Here is a 25,864-nt window from a genome sequence, read left to right as displayed (position 1 = left end):
GGCTTGGCTTCTGAAATATTGGCATTGGCCAAGTCCTTTTGCAGAGGGAGTGTTGCCTAATTCTAAGTCCAAGTCTAAGATTAAATCCAACAGTCCACACAAACATTTTTTCAGGGTTTTGTTGTTATTATGTAAATTAAGGTCCTAAGACAACAAACACAAACAAGGTACAAGACAAGTATATACAATCATAATATATTAACAACATATGGCTCAAGTGAACAAAGTAAAAATGGCATTAAAACAAACAAGTTAAATGATATGTATAATGAAAAATGATAATGGCTTGAATTTAAAGTGCATAAGGTAAATGACTTGAAATTAAAAGTTAGTCAAATGTTAGTCGATTAGGTGTTAGTATTGTTTGTGCTTTTCATTAATTCATATTAATTTTAATATTGATTCAAAAAATATGGGAGTTTCACCAAAAAATTTCAAAAAATTTCCTCTTTCATATTCTGAATTAAAATTATTTTTTGGATCATTATTAATATTTTTCATGATTTAATTGATTTTGCATTTGTTTTTAATTGTTTAAAAATACTTTTAAATGTCCAAAAATTATGAAATTTTTTCTCCACGGTCCTTTAACCTTGTTTGACCTATGATAAGTCTCATGGCCATTTCTTTGGTGTTTTGATGAGGTTTTAGGAATTGAACAAACCATATTTAATTTAAATGCCTTATTTTAGTATTTTTAATTTGAATAAATGCCAAATAATTTTGTTGACCAATTGTGATGATTTGTTTGAGTTTGATTATTGTTGTTGGGCCTTGGTCAAGGTTGATTTGACTTTGTTGAGTTAATATCATTAGATTTAGGGGATTGATGAAATGTACATTCCATCTCCCAAAATGAATGAATGATATTAATTTGGTAAAAGTCCTCCTTTGACCAATTGGTGTTTTGATCCATTCCCCTCCCACTTCATCTTATTCCCCTTCTTCATTCATTCATTCCATTTGGCCTATGATATCTCAAAATCCTAAGGCTAGTTGATTGAAAAATTAACATGAGTATGGATGAGATTAGGACACCCCTTTTGCATATCCTTTTTTGTGTGTGGTATGTTTCATGAGCATAGTCTATTATACTATGTGTCTAACATGCATTAACACCAAAATTCTATTGCCCGACCTCAAATAGTTGTGACTTCTACATAAGTCCAATTACGATTGCTTAACATAGCGCTAAATTTGTGACACAAAAGGCATAAGCATTCTAGTTAGTGAGATTGTAAGTCTCCCCTCTTTCATGGTATTTTGTGGAAACTTGGCTTTTTTCCCTTCCTTTGGAAGATGTCTTGGTTCAAGGATCCATGCTTGTGATAAGTGGGTTGAGTGTTCTCCAAAGAATGTCTTAAAATGAAAAGCAAAAGCAAAACAATACTAACTTCTAACCTATTAACTACTAACATTTAAATTCAAGCCATTTACTTTTAGCATTTTATTTCATTTGCCATTGTTCATATCATTCTAATTGTTTATGTTAATGCAATTTTCACTTTATCCATTTGGACCATATTGTGTGATATATTTTATTTGTGTATACTTTGTTTGTTTGTGTGGTCTTTGACCAATAATGTACATAATAACAACAAAAACCCTAAAAAACTTTTGTTTGGACTGTTGACTTGATCTTGGACAAATGGACTTAGAATCTAGGCAACCTTCCTAAGTTAAAGGACTTGGCCAATGCCAACTTATTGAGAAACCAAGTGCTTGCAATTTGAAACTTCACCTGATACATCATTTAAGATCTCTCTAAGTTCATTTGCAACATGATCATTGTGATGTTGTTATTTTGAACTTGTGACTTATGGAATTCATCTGTTACATGGGCTACCTTGAAGAAGATCATGGAATGGATAAGCTTGGATGTGGCCATCTTTATTTGATGCCTTTGCTCTTCAAGATAATATAATTGTGCATTTGTGTGTTGCTTGATTCTTAAAAGTCCAAGGGAGTTCTGGGTTTCTATTGGCATTTTTGTGTATTGGATTGCTACTCATTTGGTCAGATCTTTTCAACTCTAAACTTTTAATTTTGTACATATGATAGTCTCTTCATCTTCTCCCCACTTTCTTTAATTTTAAAATCTCTCCCTCCCTTTTCAAAATCTTCTTTGATTGAATCTATTTTGTTCTAAACTTTGACCACTTTGCAAAAAGATAGAAACTTTAGTCTTATGCCATTGAATTTTTCAAACTTCTTTTCTAAATCAAACTTGTAAATAGACTTAACTATACTTGACTTAAACTTTCAAAAAGCCAAAAAATAACTGACTCATTCAAACCATTTTTAGGCCTTTGTGCCTTTCAAACTTAATTTTTGTTAAAAGCAATGCATCCATTCTGAAATTTGTATCACGAACTACGAGGTTTTGATCCCTCATTCTTATGTTGGTACGTAGGCACAAGACCGAAGGTCTTGTCAAATACTAAAATATAATTAATGAATTCTTTTCTCATCCCCCCATTCTATTTGTTTGTAAACATCACTTTATACCAAGTACATATGCATACAAAAAGGGCTCTCTAGGAGTACCTAAGACACTTTCAATGCTAACACTTTTCCTCTATGTAACCAACCCCCTTACCTGTAATCTCTGACATTTTATTAGTTTTGATTTGAAAACTTCTTACTTTTTGGGTTTTGTTCGTACTTTTTCCCTTTTCTCTTGGAAACAATAAAAGTGCGATTGCGACTCTTTTTATTTGATCTCTAGCTTATCCATAGCTTGATGATCAAGAATTTACCGCTACCGTAAGCAATGATGAAATCATGTTGACAAGCCATGCACATGTGTATGAAAAGTGGAACTTCAAATTATCCAAATGGTCCTTCAACTTTAAGTCATGCGCAAGTCATTCATACTTTGTCCAAATGAGATGATTTTGGACTTTTTGGAAAGGTTAGATCAAGAGGAACAAATTTCGTGTTGAACACCTTTTCATTTGAAGCTTGGATCATGATGAATTTTGAGGTGGAAGTTTGGAAAAACAACAATATCAAAACCATTTCTAAGTACCAAGCCACATGTTCACTTCTTCCACCTTAAATAACTTTTTCTATGGCTTTCAAATGAGAAACGTTCCTTAATCAAAGTTGTAGATCTTTCAAATCCATTCAATATGGTCACATATTCAACTTAATTTGGATTTGGCATGAAGGAGTTATGCATTTTAGAAGTTGAGGAAAATCACTTGTTCAATGGTATTGGCCCAAAATGACCTATAACGTTTCCTCTTGGCACATGCATTTTCATGTTGAATTTGCACTTCCTCAAAACATCAAAGTTGGAGTAGACATCTTGAACTTGATCATGAAATTTGAATGGATTTCATATTATACAAAATGAACAAGTTATGATCTTGGTAAGTTGACCTCCAAATTAGGGTTTAGACAAAATGACCTATAATCTTTCACCATAAAAAATGAATTTAAAAGAAAAACTAGCTCTTGACCTTAACATGAAAGTTGTTTTTAATGTCATTTAGAGTAAAGTTTCTCTTGGAATAATTTTCATATGATAAAAATTGTAGGAAATAGGGTCTAAGGAACCCCAGTTTTGAACAGTTGAAATCCTTTGGTCAACCACCATGAACCAACTTGCTAGCTTGATATTCTCTTGACTTTTGGGACTCATGGAGGATCATATATGCATAAGATGATGTAATGTGAAGTATCCCTTGAAATTTTTGATCAATTGTTGAAGAAACTTGTTGAAGAAGTCACATAAGATACCCCGATGAATTAGGGTTTCCAAGGGAAACCAACTCCAAACTCTTGATGATTTCTTGATCAAAATAACACGTGAAGATCATGGGGATTCATATATGACACTTAGAGGCAAATTAAACCAATTCTTGATTGAGCTCCTTGCAATTAGGGTCTTAAACCCTAGATATGAGTCTAATAAAGCATAGGTGAGCATGTACACTACCTACAAAAACCATAAACTATGCATCGACATATTTTTGGTATTTTGGTTAGTAAATAATGAAAAACAAAGTATGATATAATCAAAAGTGCTTGGTGATCTCTCCCAATGAAAACCCAATGAATAAGGAGTAATGAGAATTCTAAGGTTTGATCCCAATGCCGGTGCATATGATGAGATAGCATGAGGTATCTTAGGGTCAATATTGGGGTCTTACAATACTCAACCAATCAAACTTCTTTTGCTGCTTGGATTTTTCTTATGAAAATTTTCAATAAGGGTGGTCACGCATAAAAAGCACCAACAAATCAATTTTTTTTGCGAAGAACTACAATGCTCTAATTCTTTATTGATACATAGGCATTGGGTTGCAAAACCTAAGCAAGCGGAATAATAAAAACTTTCCTTTTATTTATAATTCGATATTTTTGCACACATTCCCTTTATGCGGTAGGTTTTAGAATAAACACACCCTTTTTTATTAGAACAACAAGAGCGGATCCTGTCGAATACTACAGACGTGAGGGATGCTAATACCTTCCCCTTGGATAATCGACTCCCTTACCCCTCTCTTGGTTGTGAGACCATTAAATTCATACTTTTGTAGGTTTACTCAGTGTTTTCTTTCCCTCTCTTGGGTTAAATAACATTGGTGGCGACTCTGTTTTGTGTGCGCATTTTTTTCGAGATGCGACATCTGTCGACTCTACTGGGGACTCCCTAAGCAAGTCAGTCCTAGTTCTTGTTTGTTTTCTTTTCATTGTATGTTTATTTCTGTATGCTCTACTAGCTTATTACATTCATTGCATTTCATTGCATTTCATTGCTTTCCATATTCTGTATATTACTGCTATGTTGATTGTTGGATCTTCTGTTTAATGGATGGGTGGGATGTTACTATGAGGTAAAAGGCCCATTACACAGGCCAATGACATAGGTTATACTGGATAGTCATGTTAACTCTCGTGGTGCCTGACACGTAAGAGTTCGTATGGCATACCACGCCCAGATGAGGTTCTGGTGAGAATGTTTTTGTCTTGCATGCCTTATGATTAGAACCATCGACTCTGGTTTCCATTTACAAGCCTATTCTGTTCTGATTAGAACCTACCTGTTAGTTGGGGTGGGTGTCACAAAACAAGTCTTCATCATACTCAGTTTTCTCGGAATCACGTCGAACATTTGAACTTAGGATATTCAGTTAGTTATCAAGCACATTAGCTATCCATTGATTTGGAAACCACATTTGCATACATAAGCATCATTATATTCATTCTCTTAACACACATGTCTTTGTATTTCCATGTGTTTTTAATTCTTGATTCTAGTTATTTAAGTCGTCCCTAAAGATGGATACTGGTAGAGGTGGACACGTTTCTTACAAGTTTCCTGAGGTTAACCTGGATTCCCTTCTCGAGATGGTTGAGAGATCCCCTCCTGGAAATCTGGAAAATTTCAAAAGAGACTATGGAAAGATTATAGAATACCTCAAAGCTCCTCTCAACAAATATCAACACATTGCACTTCATACTTTACTACAGTTCTATGATCCTCCTTTGCAATACGTTACTTTCCCAAATTATCATTTGGCGCAAACTTTGGAAGAAGATTCATGTATTATGGGAATTCCCATCAAACTTCAAGTTCCTTTCCATGTGTCTATGGAGGTCGCTGATTCTGAACGTATTGCTGCTACCCTTCATTTGGGCAAATTTGTGGTGGATTCTAATTTCAAGACAAAAGGAGGACTCCATGGGTTTCATCTAATCTTTCTTTTAGCAACTCTGGATGCTTTGTTTAAGGAAGGAAATTGGAAGGTTTTCAACACTGTTTTGGCTTGCAGTATCGATGGCATTGTTTTGTTTCCTAATATGATCGATTTTTTCGATATGAATTCCATTCACATCTTCATGGTAGGGAAGTCGGTACCAACACTTTTAGGGGATGTTTATCATTCCATTCATTCCAGAAATCACAAGAAGAGAGATGGCCTAGTATGGTGTTGCGCTCCTATTTTATATCATTGGTTCTGAAGCCATCTCCCTTGCAAAGGAGCGTTCATGGATAACAAAGAAACCTCGAAGTGGTCCAAGAGACTGACGGGGCTTACTTCCAATGATTTGGTGTGGTATAACTTAAGATTGGACAAGATGGAGAAGTCTGAGGTAATTGTGAGTTATGGGGAATTCCCTAATGTGCCTCTCATGGGCGTTAGGGGAGGTATAAACTATAATCATGTGTTGTCTCAGAGACAATTGGGCTATTCTTTGAAAGGACCTCCAGAGGGTAGAAGTATACAAGAGTCTTTGTTCTACAATGTGGCTGATATTATTGAAATGATGAAGAAAGATGCTAAGGCCTGTAGCCATATTTCGTGTAAAGAAAAAGAGTTCTTTGGCAATAAATATTGTGTTGTTTATCCTTCTTACACGAATTGGATCAAAGATAGAGTTCAAACTATCTTGTTGCCTTTTCCGATGGAAAAGCCACTGTGTCCTCAAGAGCCAGACCACCCTGACTTCATACCTAGAGAGTACTTCAATAATACTTTTCTTTTGAATAAGAAGTTGAAGTAGGAGAAAGAAGAGTTGAGCATGCAAGTCTTTAGCTTTAGGCAAGAAAAGATGGATTTGGCGCATAAGCTTAGAGAGAGATGATTTACTTAGTGAATATGGTCTTGCTGTGGATGGAAGGGTCAAAAAGAAGCCTAAAGCCAACATAATCAGAGGGGACACTTCTACAGTTATAGAAGAACAAAGGAGAGCTCTTGAAGAAGTTGAAGAAGAGATCAAGCAAAAGAATTGAGAACATGAATCACTCAAAGTCTCCAAAGTCAAGATGGAAAGGAAGTACAAGGCCAATGTTAAAAGGTTAGAGAAACAACTTCAAGATAAGGATGTTAAATTCGAAGAGGAAAATACCAAGAGGCTAGGAGTAGAAATTCAGCTCAAAGGAAGCCACATTCATTTGGAGAAAGTTGTGGAGTAGATTATAAACCTAAAAACTCAATTGAAAGAAAAAATGATACTCCCCTGCAAATTCAACTCCCAGAATGCAACGAATGTGAGAAGTTGATTGACCAATGTCGATATCTGGATGGCATGATTTTTCGAAAGGATACGATTATCTGAATCCTTGTCCAGAAGCGCAATCAGGAAGAGACAAAGAAGTTGTTCGAAGAGTCCAAAGCCTGGAGCTTGAAGTATCTCAAAAGTGGAGGACCTCTGACCTATGTGGATTGGGAAGATTAAAGGCTTTTACTATGTATTAAGCACCATCAGGATTGTTGATGGGGTCTTTTGATTCGCACTTATGTCTTTATTATCTGTTTGTTTCTCTTGTAAGAACTATTTATATTACTCTGGTTTGTTAGTTTAATGCATTTGATGTTTGACCTATCTAGTGCTCTTTATCCATTTTGTATTTTACTCCTCTTATATAACTTGAATCAAAATTTCGGAACCCTGGAAATGCACAAACATGTCATTACATGCATTACATTCATTCATGCACTCATACTACATTCATAACATGTTTTTTTGGCCGGACCTCTCATATTGGTTCTGCTTTTCTTAGCAAAGATTGCAAATCTAGTCCTTCACCGTTACGCCACAAGAAGCAACCAAAGACGTCATATGGATCAAATTCTGGCAAACATAGATGAAATAAGGAATCAGATGGATGCTAGGATTGAACAGTTTGTAGAGGCCATTTCTAATGTGACTCGTAATAAATTAGAATTGAGGGATCTTGTGGAAAGACCTTGTGTTGAGAATGAACAACCTGAGTTGATGTTTGAATATGTTTCTGTGGGGAAGCCTCGTCCCAATGTTGCTATGAATTTTGTTGGGCCGGATTTTAATGATCCACATGCTAATGGTTATCATGCTCGTAATCAGGGTCTGCATGGAAATTTTCCACCACCGCCACCACCACTGTACAATCATGGAACCGCATCTCATTGTTAGGGATATGTTCGGGCATCCCAATGCAAGGGAGAACCGTCAAATGCAAGAGTTATAAGTAGACCGTAACGAAAATATGTATTCAATGCATAACAATGACATGAGTGCTTATGCTGATGATAGGAAGTACCGTCTGTTCGAAGAAAGATTGAAAGCTGTAGAAGGACAAGGTGTTTTAGGAATGGACATTACTGACCTGGGACTGGTGCCAGGGGTAAGGTTTCCACCTAAGTTCAAAGTTCCTGTCTTTGACAAGTATACTGGTACAACTTGTCCAAAGACGCATGTCAGAGCTTATTATTGCAAGATGTTTGCTTATTCTGAAGATGAGAGGCTGCTAATGCACTTTTTTCAAGATAGCTTAGCTGGGGCATCTTTGGAATAGTATATGCATTTGGAGAGAACATACATAAAAAATTGGAGGGACTTGGGGGAAGCATTTATGAAGCACTACCAATACAATATTAAGATGGCGCCAAATAAGACCCAATTGCAAAGTGTGACTTAGGACCGAATGAATTATTCAAGGAATATGCTTAGAAATGGCATAAGCTAGCTGCTAGAGTTCAACCTCCATTGGTGGAGAGAGAACTGGTTGACATGTTCATGGGTACCTTACAAGGTCCTTAATATGACAGAATGGTGTGTAGTACTTCTACTAGCTTTTCTGAATTAGTAATGGCTAGAGAGAGGATTGAAGCTGGTCTCAAAATGGGTAAAATACAATTAGCCAATACTGGTAGTTCTGCAAGTGGAGTTAGTAAGAATCCGTTCAGAGGTTACCCAAAGAAGAAGGAGGGTGAATCAAGAGCTGCCTATACTCAGAGGGGCAAAGGTAGATAATAATACCAACCGCGACATCAACAACACTATCAACATCAGCATTACCATCCATATCAATAGCAATAAGTGAATGATATGGCCATTCCAGTCATCACAACTCCTCCACGGCAACAACAACCACAATACTAACATTAGCAACAACAACAAGCTGCTCCTCGTCGCAATTACAATCAGCCAAGACAACCCAGAATTGAGAAAGTATTTGATCCACTCCCGATGACTTATTCTCAAGTGCTTCAACATTTATTGCAAATGAAATTGGTTAATTTAAGGGGCATGCCACCTCCTCATGAGAGGCTCCCTACAGGTGATAAACATAATGCTCGATGCGAATATCATTCTGGCGGTATAGGACACAATATGGAGAATTGTTGGGCCCTTAAATACAAAGTGCAAGAATTATTGGATTCTAAGGCCATTCAGTTCACCCCAGACAATGGACCTAATGTTATTCAAAATCCGATGCCAGCTCATGTCGGACCTACTGTTAATGTTATGGGAGATGGTAGGAGTTTGAATATGATCATGGATGTGAACCTGTTGTCTACTCCTTTGCCGAGTGTTAAGAGTTACTTGATCAAAAATGGTGTTTTTCCTAGGTGTTCCCCAGACTGTTGTGAGTTCCAGAATCATCCCGAGGGATGTGTGAGTCTGAAGATTGGGATTCAAAATTTGATTAGTGAAAGTGTTCTACAGTGTGATAGGATCATTAAAGACGAGAAAATTGAAGAGAAAAATGTGGCGGTAATTTCCATTCCGTATACTCCTGCAAATATTCCAGCGCCTGCTAGGCCTACTCCCTTAACAATCACGTTGCCTGGTCCTATGCCTTACTCTAGCGAGAATGCTGTGCCTTGCCATTATGGATCAGATGTTTATTACCATGGAGTTAAGCAAGAAGGGAATCCTTCCAAAGACAAACCAAGTGAAGACACAAGTTTGAATGTTGATAACTTTGTCGGTACAGGAAGAATTACCAGAAGTGGGAGGATATATTCTCCATAAAACTTCCAAGATAATGTTGATTCCTTGCCAAAAGCTAAGGGTAAACAAGTGGTGGGTGATAATTCAGGATCTGTACAAGTTAATACTCCTAATATAGTACTTGGAACTTGTTTCATCTCAAGAAGTTGAAGAGTTATTGAGATTAATCAGAAAAAGTGACTACAAAGTGATATATCATCTAAGCTAGACGCCGTCTAAAATTTCAATCTTGTCCTTATTATTGTGTTCTGAAGCTCACTGGAATGCCCTAATAAAGTTATTGAGTTCTGCTTTTGTACCATAGAACATCATTGTCAACCATTTAGAAGGGGTTCTGGCTAGTATTTCAGCTGATAACGATTTGGGCTTTACAGACTTTGATCTCCTCTAGAAGGATGCAATCATAATAAATCTTTGCATATTTCTATGGAATGCAAAGGAACTACATTATCCCGTGTGTTGGTAGACACCGAATCATCCTTAAATGTGCTACCCAAGTCCGCTCTAATGAAGACTGACTATGCAGGAGTTGAATTGCTCCCAAGCGACTTAATAGTCCGGGCCTTTGATGGGTCTCAAAGAACTGTTTTCGGTGAAGTAGACCTACCTATTAAAATTGGACCACAAGTTTTTGGTACGACATTCTTCGTCATGGACATACAGTCCGCATATAGTTGTTTGCTTAGACGCCCATGGATTCATGGGGAAGGTGCTGCAACATCCACCTTGCATTAGAAAATGTAGTTCGCAAGTGGTAGTAAGATTGTTACTGTCTGTGGCGTGGAAGAGCACATGGTGAGTCATTTGACATCTTTCATATATATGGAGGTTGAGGGGGAAGTACATAAACCTCCTTTTCAGGCGTTTAAGCAGTTCAGATGATCAAGACTCCTCTCTCTAAGGGTGAGAGGCTTGCAGTTTCCATATCTTTATTAAAGGATTCTAGAGCAGTGGTTGAGAATGGTCACCCCGAAGGTTGGGGTCGTGTGTTAGATCTTCCTCTTAAATTTGACAAGTTGGGCCTCAGTTTCAGTCATTCCCAGCAAGAAGTAGCCCCTGAAGTTCCCCGGGATCCAAATGTTCTCACTCCGGTGAAGTTTACAAGTGCTGGATTTATCAATAATGATCAGGCCGATGCTGTCGATGATAATGATGATAGTGATTTTGCCATTGATAACTGGATTCAGCCAAGTGTTCCAGGTGAAGAACTCTGCAACTGGACTATAAACAATGTCATCCAAGTCACGCTCAATCAGGAGTAATTTTTGTTTTTTTCTTTTATCATGCAATACTTTCTTCGCTCTGCCCAAGGCGTAGTGAATCATGTAGGGCCACCATGTTTCATTTTCAATTTTTATCATAAAATAAAGGACATTTTCACATTCAAATCTTTTGATCTTTGTCTTTCTACTTTTAATTTTTATCTTTCCTTTTAAAATGGAAATATTTTATTTTTCACTACACACTTCCTAAAAGACATAAAAAAACATCTTTAATGCAGATCCACGTCCACCTCGGACCCCATCGATAACGATTCTTCTATCGCTCATTATGACTTTGACAATCCGATCTACCAAGCCTAAGAAGAAGGTGATGAAGATTTTGAACTCCCTGAAGAGTTGATAAGATTATTAAGGCAAGAAGAAAAGGTCATCCAACCACACCAAGAAGACATTGAGGTTGTGAATCTTGTAGTTGAGGACAACGTGAAAGAGGTCAGAATATGGGCTTCTTTGGGAGAAAGTGTGAAGGCAAGGTTGATCGACATGTTACGAGAATATTTTGACATATTTTCTTGGTCATATCAGGTCATGCCTGGGCTCGACATAGATATTGTGGTGCATAGGCTACCTTTGAAAGAAGAGTGTCCACCGTTTAAGAAGAAGCTTTGAAGGACGCATCCAGATATGTCTAAAAAGGTCAAAGATGAAGTGCAAAAGCAATTTGATGTAGGTTTTCTGGAAGTGACTTCTTATCCTCCGTGGGTGGCTAACATGGTTCTTGTGCCTAAGAAAGATGGTAAATTACAGATGTGTGTTGATTACTGTGATTTGAACAGAGGATGATTTCCCGCTCCCTCACATTGATGTATTGGTAGACAATACCGCACATTTCTTAGTTTTTTCATTCAAGGACGGTTTCTCTGATTATAACTAGATTAAAATGGCCCTAGAAGACATGGAGAAGACCATATTTATTACACCTTAGGGAACCTTTTGTTACAATGTTATGCCTTTTGGTTCAAAGAACGCAGAGGCAACTTACCAACGTTCAATGGTAACCCTATTCTATGACATGATCTATAAAGAGATTGAGTGCTACATGGATGATATGATTGCGAAATTCCATACAGAGGAGGAACATTTAATAAATTTGCGGAAATTATTTGAAATATTGAGGAAGTTCAAGCTAAGGCTAAATCCCAACAAGTGTACTTTCGGAGTAAGGTCTGGTAAATTACTGGCTTTTTGATCAGTGAAAGAGGAATTGAGGTTGATCCTACAAAGATAAAAGCGATTCAAGAGATTCCTGAGCCAAGAACCAAAAGAGAATGTGTGGTTTCTTAGGAAGGTTGAACTACATTGCTAGATTTATCTCCAATCTAATAGCTACATGTGAACCAATGTTCAAATTGTTGAGGAACGATCAGGCAGTAGTATGGAACGATAATTGTCGAAGATAATTTGAAAGAATAAAAGAGTACTTGCAGGAACCTCCGGTTCTCATGCCTCTAGTATAGGGTAGACCCTTGATCATGTTTCTCACTGTCCTCTATTAGTCGATGAGGTGTGTATTAGGCCAACATGACTAGTCTAGACGAAAAGAGCATGCAATATACTACATGAGAAAAATGTTTACCAAATCTGAAATAAAATATTCATTGCATGAGAAAACTTGTTGTGCTTTAGCGTGGGCTGCTCTCCGGTTGAGACAATACATGTTGACCCACACTACTCTTTTGATTTTGAAGATGGACTCGATCAAGTATATTTTTTATAAGATCACTCTTACAGGGAGGGTGGCCCGTTGGCAGATGATTTTAACAGAATATGATATCCAGTATAAGACTCAGAAGGCCATCAAGAGTAGTATAATTGCTGACTACCTAGCTCATCAACCTGTGGAAGATTACCAACCGATGAAGTTCGAGTTTCCTGATGAAGATGTGTTATTTCTCAAAGAATATTACAACCGACAAGACCCCGATGAAGGCCCGGAACCAGGATCGAGATGGACGCTCATGTTCGACGGTGCTTCAAATGCTTTGGGAAACGGAGTGGGAGCTGTCATTACTTCTCCCACGGGCTTTCATATTCCTTTCACAACCAGAATCTATTTTGATTGCACTAAAAACATGGATGAGTATGAAGCTTGTATCTATGGGATTGAAGCTACCATTGATTTGAGAATCAAATATCTTGAAGTATATGGGGATTCTGCTCTGGTCATTATCCAAATTAATGGAGATTGGGAGACTCGTCACCCAAAATTTGATTCCATACCGAGAACACGTGATGAAGTAGATTCAATACTTTGAGGAGATCAAATTCGATTATATTCCAAGAGAAAAAAATCATTTAGCAGACGCATTGGCCACTCTAGCATCCATGTTCAAAGTCAAATGGGCAAATGAAGCTCCCTCCATCAGAATTATGAGGTTGGATGACCTAGCTTTTTGTTATACTAACGATGAAGTTTGGGATGATAAACCCCGGTTTTATGATATCAAGATATACCTTGAGAAACAGGAATACCCGGAGGATGCAACTATCCCTGAAAATAAGACATTAAGAAAGATGTATGCCCGATTTTTCTTAATTGGTGACGTGTTGTATAAGAGGAATCATGATTCTGTCCTACTCAGATGCATGGATAGACATGAAGCAGACAAAATTATTAAGGAGATTCTTGAGGGTTCATTTGGAACACACTCCAGCGGTCATGCCATGGCTAAAACAATCCTGAGAGAGGGCTATTATTGGATGACTATGGAGACTGACTGCCACCTTCATACCATATCATGTCATAAATGCCACATTTATGCTGATAAAGTGCATGTTCCTCCCGTGTCTTTGAATGTTTTGACTTCTCCATGGTCCTTCGCAATGTGGGGTATTGATATGATTGGACGTATTGAGCCCACCGCTTCAATAGGACATCGCTTCATCCTAGTAGCTATTGATTACATCACCAATTGGGTGGAAGTTGCTTCCTATGCCAAGGTGACTAAGCCAGTGGTTGCTCGTTTTATCAAGCAAAATATCATTTGTCGTTACGGGATCCCTAAGAAGATAATAACAAACAATGGGTATAATCTCAACAACAAGATGATGACAAAGTTGTGCAAGAGCTTCAAGATTCAACATCATAATTCCTCTCCCTACCGCTCGAAGATGAATGGGGAAGCGGAGGCAGCCAATAAGAACATAAAGAAGATAATACAAAAGATGGTGGTGACCTACAAAGACTGGCATGGGATGTTTTCCTTCTCTCTACACGGTTACCGAACTTCGGTACGTACCTAAATCGGGGCACCTCCGTTTTCATTGGTTTATGGCATGGAGGCAGTTTTGCCTGTCGAAGTTGAATTCCCTTCCTTAAGATTGATGACAGATGTGAAACTCGACGAGGACGAGTGGGTGCAGAATAAATTTGATCAATTGAACCTCATTGAAGATAAGAGGATGACTGCTATCTGTCATGGGCAACTATATGTAAGACCCCAATTTTGACCCTGAGATCCCTCATGCTATCTCATCATATGCATTAGCACTAGGATCACACCTTGGCATCCTCCTTACCCCTCATCCATTTATTGTGCATTGAGAGATCACCAATAACATTTTATTGTATCATACTTCATTTTTCTTTGTTTACTAACCAAAATACCAAAAATGTGTCAATGTATAGTTTGTTGCTTTTGTAGGTAGTGTACATGCTCACTTATGCTCTATCAAGCTCATATCTAGGGTTTGAGACCCTCAATGCAAGGAGCTCAATAAAGAAATGGGTTACCATGGCTCTAAGTATCATATATGAATACCAATGATCTTCACATGTTATTTTGATCAAGAAATCATCAAGAGTTTGAAGTTTGTTTGCCTTGGAAACCCTAATTCATCTAGGTATCTTTTGTGACTTCTTCAACAGTTTTCCTCAAAAATTGATCAATTCTCAAGGGATACTTCATATTCCATCATATTATGTATATATGATCCTCAATGAGTCCCAAAAGTCAATATAATGTCAAGCTAGCAAGATGGTTCATGGTGGTTGACCAGAGACAATCAACTGGTCAAAACTGGGGTTCCCTAGATCCTATCTCCTACAATTATTTGTCATATGAAAATAATTCAAAGATAAAACTTACTATAAATGACATTCAAAACAACTTTCTTGTTGAATTCAAGAGCTATTTTTTCTTGGAAAGTCATTTTTTATGGTGAAAGATTATAGGTCATTTTGTCTAAACCCTAGTTTGGAGGTCAACTTCCCAAGACCATAACTTGCTCAATTTTTATGATATGAAAGCCATTAAAATTGAATGATCAAATTCAAGATGTCTAATTAAATTTTTATGTTTGGGGGAAGTGCAAATTCAACTTACAAATGCATGTTCCAATAGGAAACATTATAGGTCATTTTGGGCCAATACCATTGAACAAGTGATTTTCCTCAACTTCTAAAATGCATAACTCCTTCATGCCAAATCCAAATGAGGTAAAATTTGTGACCAAATGTAATAGTTTTTAAAGAGATACAACTTTGATGAAGGAACCTTTCTCATTTGAACTCCCTAGAAAAAGTTATTCAAGGTGGAAGAAGTGAACATTTGACTTGGGACTTAGAAAATTTTCAAATATGTTTGATTTCCCAAACTTCCCCTTCAAAATTAATCATGATACAAGCTTCAAATGAAAAAGTATTCAACATGAAAGTTGTTCCCCTTGATCTCACCTTTCCAAAACATCTAAGACCATCCCATTTAGATTAAAATTGAGGGACTTGCACATGAGTGTAAGTTAAAGCACCATTTGGATAATTTCAAGTTCCAATCTTCACACACACTTGCATGACCTTCTAACATGATTTCAACATGAAGTACATTGAACTTTGGATCAGATGTCATCATCTCAGGGTCCTAATACATGCCCATGCATCCATGCAAGGGAGAATTTGAAATTTTTCCAAATTTGGAAGTGTGCAAATATCATTCACATTGACTATAAATAAGACCCTTCATGATCATAAATGGGATCCCTCTTGCCCAAGCTTCGAACCTCTACTTCCCCAAACACCATTGAAAGGATAATCTTGAAGGTTTCTTGAAGAATCGAGTTTCAATTCTCCTTCTGTTTTAGGATTGAAACTCCAAGAGTCCAAGCTTTTTAACCATCCAAATCATATTCTGCAAGCTTCTAGAGTCAAGACAAGCCAAATTGGAAGCATGATCAAGCTAATCTGAAGCTCCTTGAAGGTGAGATTTTAGAAACTTTTCTTCTTCGATTCTCCCTCATTTCTCATCAATTTGGACTGATTGTTGGTTTGCTGAAGTCCAACCAATGTAGGCAACAAGACTGAGTTGCTTTGAGGTCAAATTGAAGCAACGCTGTTCATGATCCTCAAAATTCAAATCCCTGTATCTTTTCATATATTTTAGAATTGGATAAAGTTGAGGCCAGATTCGAGCTCTTGGGCATCTTTTCTTTAAATTCATGTCTTGCTTTTTCATTTTGGTGATGGTTGATGGTGGACCAGTCCGGTGAGGTCCACTAGAGAAGAAGACCGAAGCTCTGGTTGTCTTGCATCTCAACCATAAGATCCTTTTAAAACGTTTTAATCTCATGCGTTGCTTTTGAATACCAAGCCTATGTCGCGTGGACTGTAGTGCATCATGGAACGCACACTCTCATCCATCTGATCTGCCACCTCAATTAATGGGGGAGATCAGATGGTTCTCATTTTTTGAATTTCAGATTATTTCTTTTAATTGCTTTTTTTAATTAATTCATATTAATCATTATTGATCCAAAAAATATGGGACTTTAAAAAAAAAATCAAATATTTTCCTCTTTCATTTTATGAATTAAAATTATTTTCTGGATTAATATTGATATTTTTCATGATTTAATTATTTTTGTGCATTTTTTTAATTGTTTAAAATTACTTCCGAGTTTTCAAAAATAGTGAATTTTTTTCTCCAAGGTCCTTTGACCTTGTTTGACCTATGATAAATCTCTTGGCCATTTATTTGGTGTTTTGAAGAGGTTTTAGGTTTTTGATAAAACATAATTTAACTTAATGCATTTTAATTTGATTTTTAATTGTTTAATTGTGTGAAAATTATGTAATGCCATTTTTTTAATTGACTTGTGAAGTTTGACTATGTGTTTGGGCCTTGGTCAAGGCTGATTTGACTTTTGTTGGATTAAAATCATTGGATTTAGGGGATTGATAAAATGTACATTTCATCTCCCAAAATGAATGAATAATTTTAATTTGACAAAAATCCTCCCATGACCAATTTGTGTTTGTCTCATTTCCCCTCCCTCTTCATCTTCAATCCTATTCTATCCCATCGCTATTATTGGCCAATGACATCTCAATATCCTAAGGCTAATTTGTTCATCAATAACTTATGTTATATGAACCAATACAAGTTTGGATGAGATTAGGTCCATACTTTGATCATTTTCTTTTTGTGTGTGGTATGTTTTAGGAGTATGGTTCATTATACCATATCTCTAACATGCATTAACACCAAAATTTCTAATGCCCGATCTCAGATAGTTGTGACTTCTACATAAGTCTAATTACGATGGCTTAACATAGCGCTAAATTTTGACCCAAAGGAATATCATTCTAGTAAGTGATATTGCAAGTCTCCCCCTTTCATGGTATTGTGTGGAAACTTGGCCTTTTTTCATTCCTTTGGAAGTTATCTTGGTTCAAGGATCCATGTTTGTGAATAGAGGGTTGAGTGTTCTCCAAAGAATGACTTAAACAATTGAAAAGAAAAACTCCACTAACATCTAATCAACTAAAATTTGACTAACCTTTTAATTACAAGTAATTTAATTTATGCCATTTAAATTCAAGTCATTTACCGTTTCATTTGCCATTTTACATATCATTTAACTTGTTTATGTTTATGCCATTTTCACTTTGCTCACTTGAACCATATATTGTGATTGTATATACTTGTTTGTGTATCTTGTTTGTGTTTGTGGTCTTAGGACCTTAAAATACCTAATAAATAACAAAAACCCCTAACAAATGTTTGCGTGGACTGTTAGATTTTATATGAGCTTCGGACTTAGGATTAAGCAACATTCCCTGTGCAAAAGGACATGGCTAATGCCAATATTTCTGAAACCAAGTTCTTATGATTTGAACCTTCATATGATACAAGTATTGGGATCCACTTGAGTTCATCTGCTACATGGCCTTGATGCAAATGTTACTTTGAACCTGTGTCTAATGCTTTATTCTGAGCCATTCAAGGAGTATGTCATCTGATACATGGGAAGATTATGAGGAAAACTATAAAGTTGCTAGCTTGGAGGTGACTATCTTTATTTGATGCCTTACTCTTCATCTTGCTTGTTTATTGGTATTTGCTTGATTTCAAAGTCCAAAGGAAAAATGGGTTTCTATATGACATTCTTGTCTATTGGATTGCATCCCATTGGTTAGATCTTTTCAAATCTTAACTTTTAAATTTTTGCTTAGGAGTAGTCTCCTCATCCCCTCCCATTTCTTAAATTTCAAATATCTCCCTATTTTCAAAAACCTTCTTTGCTTGTGATTTCAAACTTATACTCTTTATTGCAAACTAAAAACCTTGGCCTTATGCCATTGCATTTTTACACTCTTTTCTTAAATCAAACTTGTAAATGAACTTAACCATATTGACTTAAAATTTCAAAAGACAAAAAGAACTAACACTCATTCAAACTTTTGTGCCTCTCTTAAACTTAAATTTTTGTTAAAAGAAACTCACTCACTTTGAAATTGTTACCACAAACTACGAGGTTTTGATCCCTCATTTTTATGTGGGTACGTAGGCACAAGTCCGAAGGTCTGATAAAACACAAGAATATAATTAATGAATTCTTTTCTCATATCCACGCTCTATTTATTGCAAACATCTTATCTTTTGGTTTTGATTTGAAAACTTCTTATCTTGGGGTTTTGTTCGTACTTTTCCCTTTTTTCCTTTGGAAACAATAAAAGCGCGGTGGCGACTCTGGTTTTATTGACGTTAAGTTTATCCATAGCTTAATGGTCATGAATTTACCGCTACACTATACCATAAGCGGACGAAGAAGGCATCCGATCGGAGAGTCCAGAAAGGGTAGGAATCAGTTTAAATCATTTTTTCCAGAAAGCTAAGAGATGAGAGCGTTAAGGTCATAAGGAGTTATAGCTGAATCAAAATCTAATGGAAATTCGTTTTTACATTACCATTCTTGTAATATTCCTTTGAATTAATTTTGCAATTACCTTTTACTAGGAATTTCCTCCTAATGTAAATGCCTATTTACATGAAAATTCTCAATCAATAAAACTTCCTTTTCATTCAAAAGCTTCTTCTTTATTCTTCCCTTATCTGTTTTGTTTGCAAAAAACGTTTGAATTTTTGGTAATCATTGCATTTGAAAAAATTTGGGCTTTACATGACATGATAAAAATACATTTGAATATGCATGTGATTTTGTGCGTGGCCGGGTTGGTAGACAAAGTTGGTCATGCGGTACCTGTGGGCTTTTTGGGGTGTAATTTGTGTTGCAGGAATGATGATCATTCGCAGATGTACGAAGAGCCAATACGAAGGCAAGAGTCGTCAAGACGGTTTTTGATATTGCTTTGTTCCCTCAATAAATTTGTTAAGGATCTTCACTCCCCAACAATTTTTCTTATTGAAGATTGTTTATTCCCTAGAGCTTTGTTTGATCCCTAGTTGTGAAAAGTGTCTCTCTCTCCAGCTGATCCTTGGTTGAGAATCTTCTTATCCCCCAGTAGAGTTGTTTTGTTGAGACTTATTGATCAAGACTTCTCACATCTCTAGTAGAAGAGATGTTTTTTATGTGTTTCTTACGCAAAGTTTGCCTTATTCCCAGTGAAAGACCGTTGATAATCTTCCTCAGCAACATCCAATCTTCATTGGTGTTCCCGCTCAGAGTCTGCATCAATATTTAGGTTTCTTCAGCAGAGTTTGCAATTTATTTTTGCAAAATTCCCCATAGATTTTCAGTCATTTCAATGACTTTTCTTCGACGGTTCCTTATGTTTCATTTATTCCCCCTGCAAAATCATACATCATTACACCACATACATAAAATTGCATAGCATTCCCATTTTACATGGAGCATTACGCAATAGAAGAATTAAAACATGCATCAAAGCATAAGCCAACGGTGTTTCTCCAGACTCTTTTTATCCTCACAAGATTCATTTGATTCTACCGATAAGAATCCAGTTCTATCATAGTACCTTTGTTGGTGATCCAGTTTTGTCCTGGGAATCTTTTTAAATACATTTATGTCCTGGTAATCTTTTCAAATCCAGTTCTATCCTGGTACCTTTGTTGGGGATCCAGTTCTTTTCATGGCGCAACGTCTTTTGTTCACAGACATGTCTGATAGATTCATAGTCTTTGTGATAGATAAATCGAGTTATGTCTTGGTAATCTTTTTAAATCCAGTTCTGTCATGGTAATCTTTTCAAATGCAGTTTTGTCCTGGTACCTTTGTTGGTGATCCAGTTCTTTCCTGGCGCAACATCTATTGTTCACAGACATGCTTGATTAGATTGTTAGTCTTTATGATTGATGAATCCAGTTTTGTCCTGGTAATCTTTTTAAATCCAGTTATGTCATGGTAATCTTTTCAAATCTAGTTATATCCTGGTACCTTTGTTGGTGATCCAGTTCTTTTCTGGCGCAACATCTTTTATTCGCAGACATGCCCGATTATATTGGTAGTCTTTGTGATTGATAAATCTAGTTCTGTCCTGGTAATCTTTTCAAATCTAGTTCTATCCTGGTACCTTTGTTGGTGATCCAGTTCTTTCCTGGTGCAACATCTTTTGTTCATAGACATGGCCGATTAGATTGGTAGTGTTTGTGATTGATTATATTTGCCTGAATACACTGAGAAACTTCAAAACCTGCATACCAACCTTTTTTCCGTTTCTCCAGAGTGCAAATTTTTGGTTTCTTTTGGTATTCAATCCTCTCCTACCTTGAACGTTTGAAAACTACTGCTTTTTCAACCTCTCGGGTGCAAGAAGATTAAATTGGGGAAGTTGTTATACCCCAAAATTTACCCTCTTCTTTTTTACTATATTGGCTTATGTTTTATCATCATATACATTAATGCATATCATTGGTTTCTATGGTTTTGGGATCAAGGCATCCCTCTTGTGACCTTCTTCAAGCTTTAGAAGGAAGAAAAGGGACAATAAGTGCAAGGAGGGAGAGACATCTTCAACTTCATGATCACTCATGCTACAAGGGTTTTCTCATGCCCTAAGACATCTTAAATGGTCCATTACTTCAACAGTTAATTGAGAATTTCAAGAGAATGGAAGTTGATCACGCTCCCATATCTTTTAGGTCTTGAGTTGTGAGTGTGGATTATCTTAGTATGTGGAATACCCATGGATCAATTTTTGAATCATCTTCATCATATCATTATACAAGACATCTTTGTTCAAGAGTTTCTCCACTTTCCCTAGAGGAATCAAGGTTTTGGAGATGTGCACTCATATCTTGTCTTTTTGGACTGAAATTAGGGTTTGTGATAAAATTAATTAATTTATGATTTTTTGAGCAAGACTTGATTCCATGGTATTCTATGTGCCCCTAAGTATATATATTTGGGAAATTGGCCGTTACTTCTATTCAGAAGAAGTTCAATGGCTTAGGTGATCATTGGTTTGATTCAATGGGCGAAAAGTCTACTAAGTAAGTAAAAAAGTCAACTCTTAATTCTTTGGTCAAAATTGTATTCTACAAGTCAAAATTACCTATGGTTGGAATTTGATCAAGAAAAGTCAAGGGATTCATCAAAAATCAAGAATTATGGAAAGTTACCTAAATTCGAAATTAGGGTTTTAGAAACTTGCTATTTTTGGCAAGTTTGGTGTTAGTGAACAACTACCTTCATGGCCAATGTTCTCTATGATCAAGACTCCAAGTCAATTTAACCTTAACATGGAATTTGTTCTCCTTTCTCCAAGATTTAAGGAGGTACCAAGATTTAAGCATTTAGATCATCATGGATCAAGATATGGTCGTTGAAAGTGGGGTGTTTTAAATTCATTCAATTGTCCCAACACTTAGAAAATTTCTAAGTATCCCAAGTCAGGATTCCTATGCATGTTCATGGCAGTTTTCAGGGATGTTAGGGGCTCCATATCAAGGTACTTCCTACATGAAAATTTTAGTGTCAAGGCTCCTTTTTCCATTGATTCAAATCTAACCTCATTTGGTTGGCCACAACTCAAGATATCACCCTCTAAAGTCATGACCTTGGATTGATTGATTTGGTTTTATACTTTGTGAAATTTTTTCTAAGTATTTGATCATCTCAAACCACCTACTTTATGTCCAATTTTCACAAGGTTGCATGTTTCATTTGGATTTAACCTCAACATAAGAGTTGTAGAGCATCATCTCCTCTCCATTTTTTCTTCAAAAAATTTCTTATTTGGTAGCTTAGGGAATAAGTTATGGGCATGGTAAGTAGGGTCCTAAGGGTGACCTATAATTGACACTTTGACATGTAGTTCCAAGCAGCCATCTTCGTGCCCATTTTTGAAGGAGCTCAAGGTTCTATTTCAGATTTCCTCCAAAACTAAACATGTTCCCCTCATTCCCCTCTTTCCAAAATGCCCTATCTCACTCCATTTGCCCAAGAGGCCATGGAGTTATATTGGCTTAAAGATGACAATGTTCAATCTCCGTTACCACACCTGTTATTGGAATTATGAATGATGTTGCCTTTCCTTACAACATGATTTGTTTCACAGGAACAACACACATTCTATTACCTTGTATAGACCAACAACACATGTATTGTGTGCATGAATATCATGTTCATATTTTGCCAAAAGAGGGAATGTTTGTGTTGGTCTCTTTTTCTCTCTCCACTTAGTCACACACTCCTGAGCTCTCTCACTCTACCTCATGCTCCCCAAAATGACACAAAGACTGCACTCTTTGCATCTAAGCCGCAACCTTGCATGCCCCTCTTCAAAGTTGCACAAACTTCCAAACTTTCCCTCCAACGGTTTTGTCCCTAAATAAAACATGAGACCTCATCACAAGCATGATATATAGGCTAACATTAACCTAGTTTCGAAAAGAGAGAGGTCATTGAAGAGAGAGAGCATGGAGGCTACAATATTGAAGCTTGAGGATTCCTTTTTATTTATGAGCTCATCTTCACCATTCACTCGGTTTCATTTTGGTTCCTAGAACAACACCAAGCTCCATTGGATTTTTTTCAGAAGCTCCATCAAGATCAAGAAGCATTTGATCTTCCCCACTAGGTAAATCATTTTTCACTTCACCTCTTCCATTTTTAGATGAATCTGCTATAAACTTCTTAAGGGTGATGTATGAATTTGGTCCACCATGTTGGTTTTGTCTGATTACTTGAATATATGATGATTGAGCTTGTTGAGATTGTTGAAACAATGTGTTTTCCCTAACTTTCACACCATTTTTCTCCATGGTAAATTCATGTTTTAAAGTTTTGTTTGATGTGTTGTTGTTTTACTCCATGAGACCTATGTTTTTGTTTTTTATTCCATTCATTTTCATGCATCGTGGTAGGAGTTGTGTGGATTAGAAGTTGGCATGTTAAGATCCGGTTTAGGGTTTATGTTTGCATGATCAAAGGTTGAAGACGAGTGTTGGTGTCTTCTGATTGGTTGGACGCATTTTTGTCCATTAGTAACTTAAGTGGAACATGACCGGTTTAGGTCATGTTCACATGACTTTTGTTCATTTTATTTTGTGTCATGTTTTGAAATCAGAACTTAAAAGGTTTGGACCATGGGGCGTGTGATTATGCTTTCCCCACCCCCTTGTTTTGGCCCAGTTTTCTAGTTTTAACTAAATTACCTTATGACAAAATTACTAGCCTACACCCCCTTTTTCATTTTCACTTTTTTTTTTCGTTGTATTTAATTTCATTTAAAATGTTTCCCTTGAGCCATAAATTCTGAATTAATTCATGATTGACATTTGGAATATTATTTAATTTTTCATATTTATTATTTTTATTTTTAATATTTTATTGATATTTTTTTTTAATATATATGTTTAATTTAATCTAGTTTATTTATTAGGGTTTTGTTTATTAATTTCCCATTTGAATTTTGGTCCAATATTTTGTACACTTGTAGACCTTTGTATTTAAGTCATTTGGGTTTTCATTTGTTACATGGATAATTATTTTTGGATTGTTTTTGAACTTATTTTTGAAGAAGGTTTGGTTTGGTCAATCAATTGATGCATTGCTTGAATGATGATTTTGTTTGAATACTTGGTGCACATAATTTTAAATATATCTTTGGGACATTTTGATTTTATGATGTCATCTTGCTATGCATAAGTTTTCATAATTTTCTATGCTCTTAACAATTTTTCTAGAATTATCCAAGCAAGCTTGTTTCTTTGTGATACATTTTGCATCTAGTTGATTATTTTGAAATGCACATGTGCAACCATAGGGGATCTCTTTCCCATTCTCTTTTGACCTCATCATCATCATTTAGAGGTCTTAAATTCATCCATGTGACCCCTTGTGGGCATCTCTTTTTGATTATTTCTCTGTTTGTTTGTTTGTCTTAAGTACTTCTTGATAGCTTTATAGGCCACAGTTGGATTTTGTCTTGTGCATTTTATTTTTGAATACGATGAGTCTAATGGATTTTATACCTTCTTGCTTACTCATGTTTTCCTTGATGACACATTAGGAACTACATTCTTCTTTTCTTGACCTAGTTTTGAGTTTAATGGACGGGGAAGCTCTTGGGAGCTTGGAATCCATCTCTTGTATAGTATGATGTTGTTCTCATTTCATTTCTTTATGTCTCAACTTCATTTTACATTGCCCTTTTACTTTGATTGGATAAAGGACTCCTTATTTGGATGATGTCCACCTTTTGACTTGCTAGTTGTACATGAACTTTGAGATTGTTTGCTTGTTGATGCTTCTTGAGGTTTAGAGGTTGTATTTTATACTTTTAATAGGACTTTGCTATTGTACCATGACTTATAAGCACCCCTCTTTTGATCTTTGTTCAACTTGTTTGATTTTGATAAAGGATTCCTTTTTTAGGATGATATATTTACTTATTTATCAAGTTACTTGGATTTGATTTGTGTGTGAAGTTTGGATGACTTCCCTTGTTGATTTTGAACCTCATATTTAGTTAACTCATTGCACAAGTATCTAATCCCTTAATGTCATATGTATGGATTTCATTGTTTGATTATTTTTTGCTTAAGCTTCTTTGAACTTGTGTCATTGTTTGCCTATCTTTTGGCCTATCTTGGAACCTAGCTTGTGTAATTCATTTGTGATACTTTAGTGACTTGTATGATAAGTGTAAATGTCATCTACTTATGACTTATGTGGTTTTATACAATTTTATCCATAAGTTTACTTCATCCATATTTTCTTGAAGTTCATTGACCTTTAGGAGCATGACTAGGGTTTGATCTTGATCATTACTTGTCTAAGAGCATTGAGTGTGCTTTGATATGATGCCTTTTTGATGTTTTTATTTTCTCATGTATATTGACACCATTTCTATTCTTTTGACCTCATTCATTTTTATGTACTTTGTCATGTCTAAAAACCCTCACACTTATGTCCACTTCTCTTTCTAACTATGGATGATGCTTGTGTACTTTGGTGCTTGTACCGTGTATTCAATGCCTATTTAAACTTACTCTTGATCTTGATACTTTTGTTAATTGAATAAGATGTCTATGTTTGTTTCGTATTCCTTTCACAAACTCCTTCTCATTATTTGTTTTGCTCATTAGCTTTGCATGCGGGCTTATGTCCAATTATGGTTGTAGAGTTGCTTTTCCTTATATGAT

The sequence above is a fragment of the Lathyrus oleraceus genome, chromosome 7, assembly GCF_024323335.1.
Source record: "Lathyrus oleraceus cultivar Zhongwan6 chromosome 7, CAAS_Psat_ZW6_1.0, whole genome shotgun sequence".
In the NCBI taxonomy this organism is placed as follows: Eukaryota; Viridiplantae; Streptophyta; class Magnoliopsida; order Fabales; family Fabaceae; genus Lathyrus; species Lathyrus oleraceus.
This window is presented reverse-complemented; position numbering follows the sequence as displayed.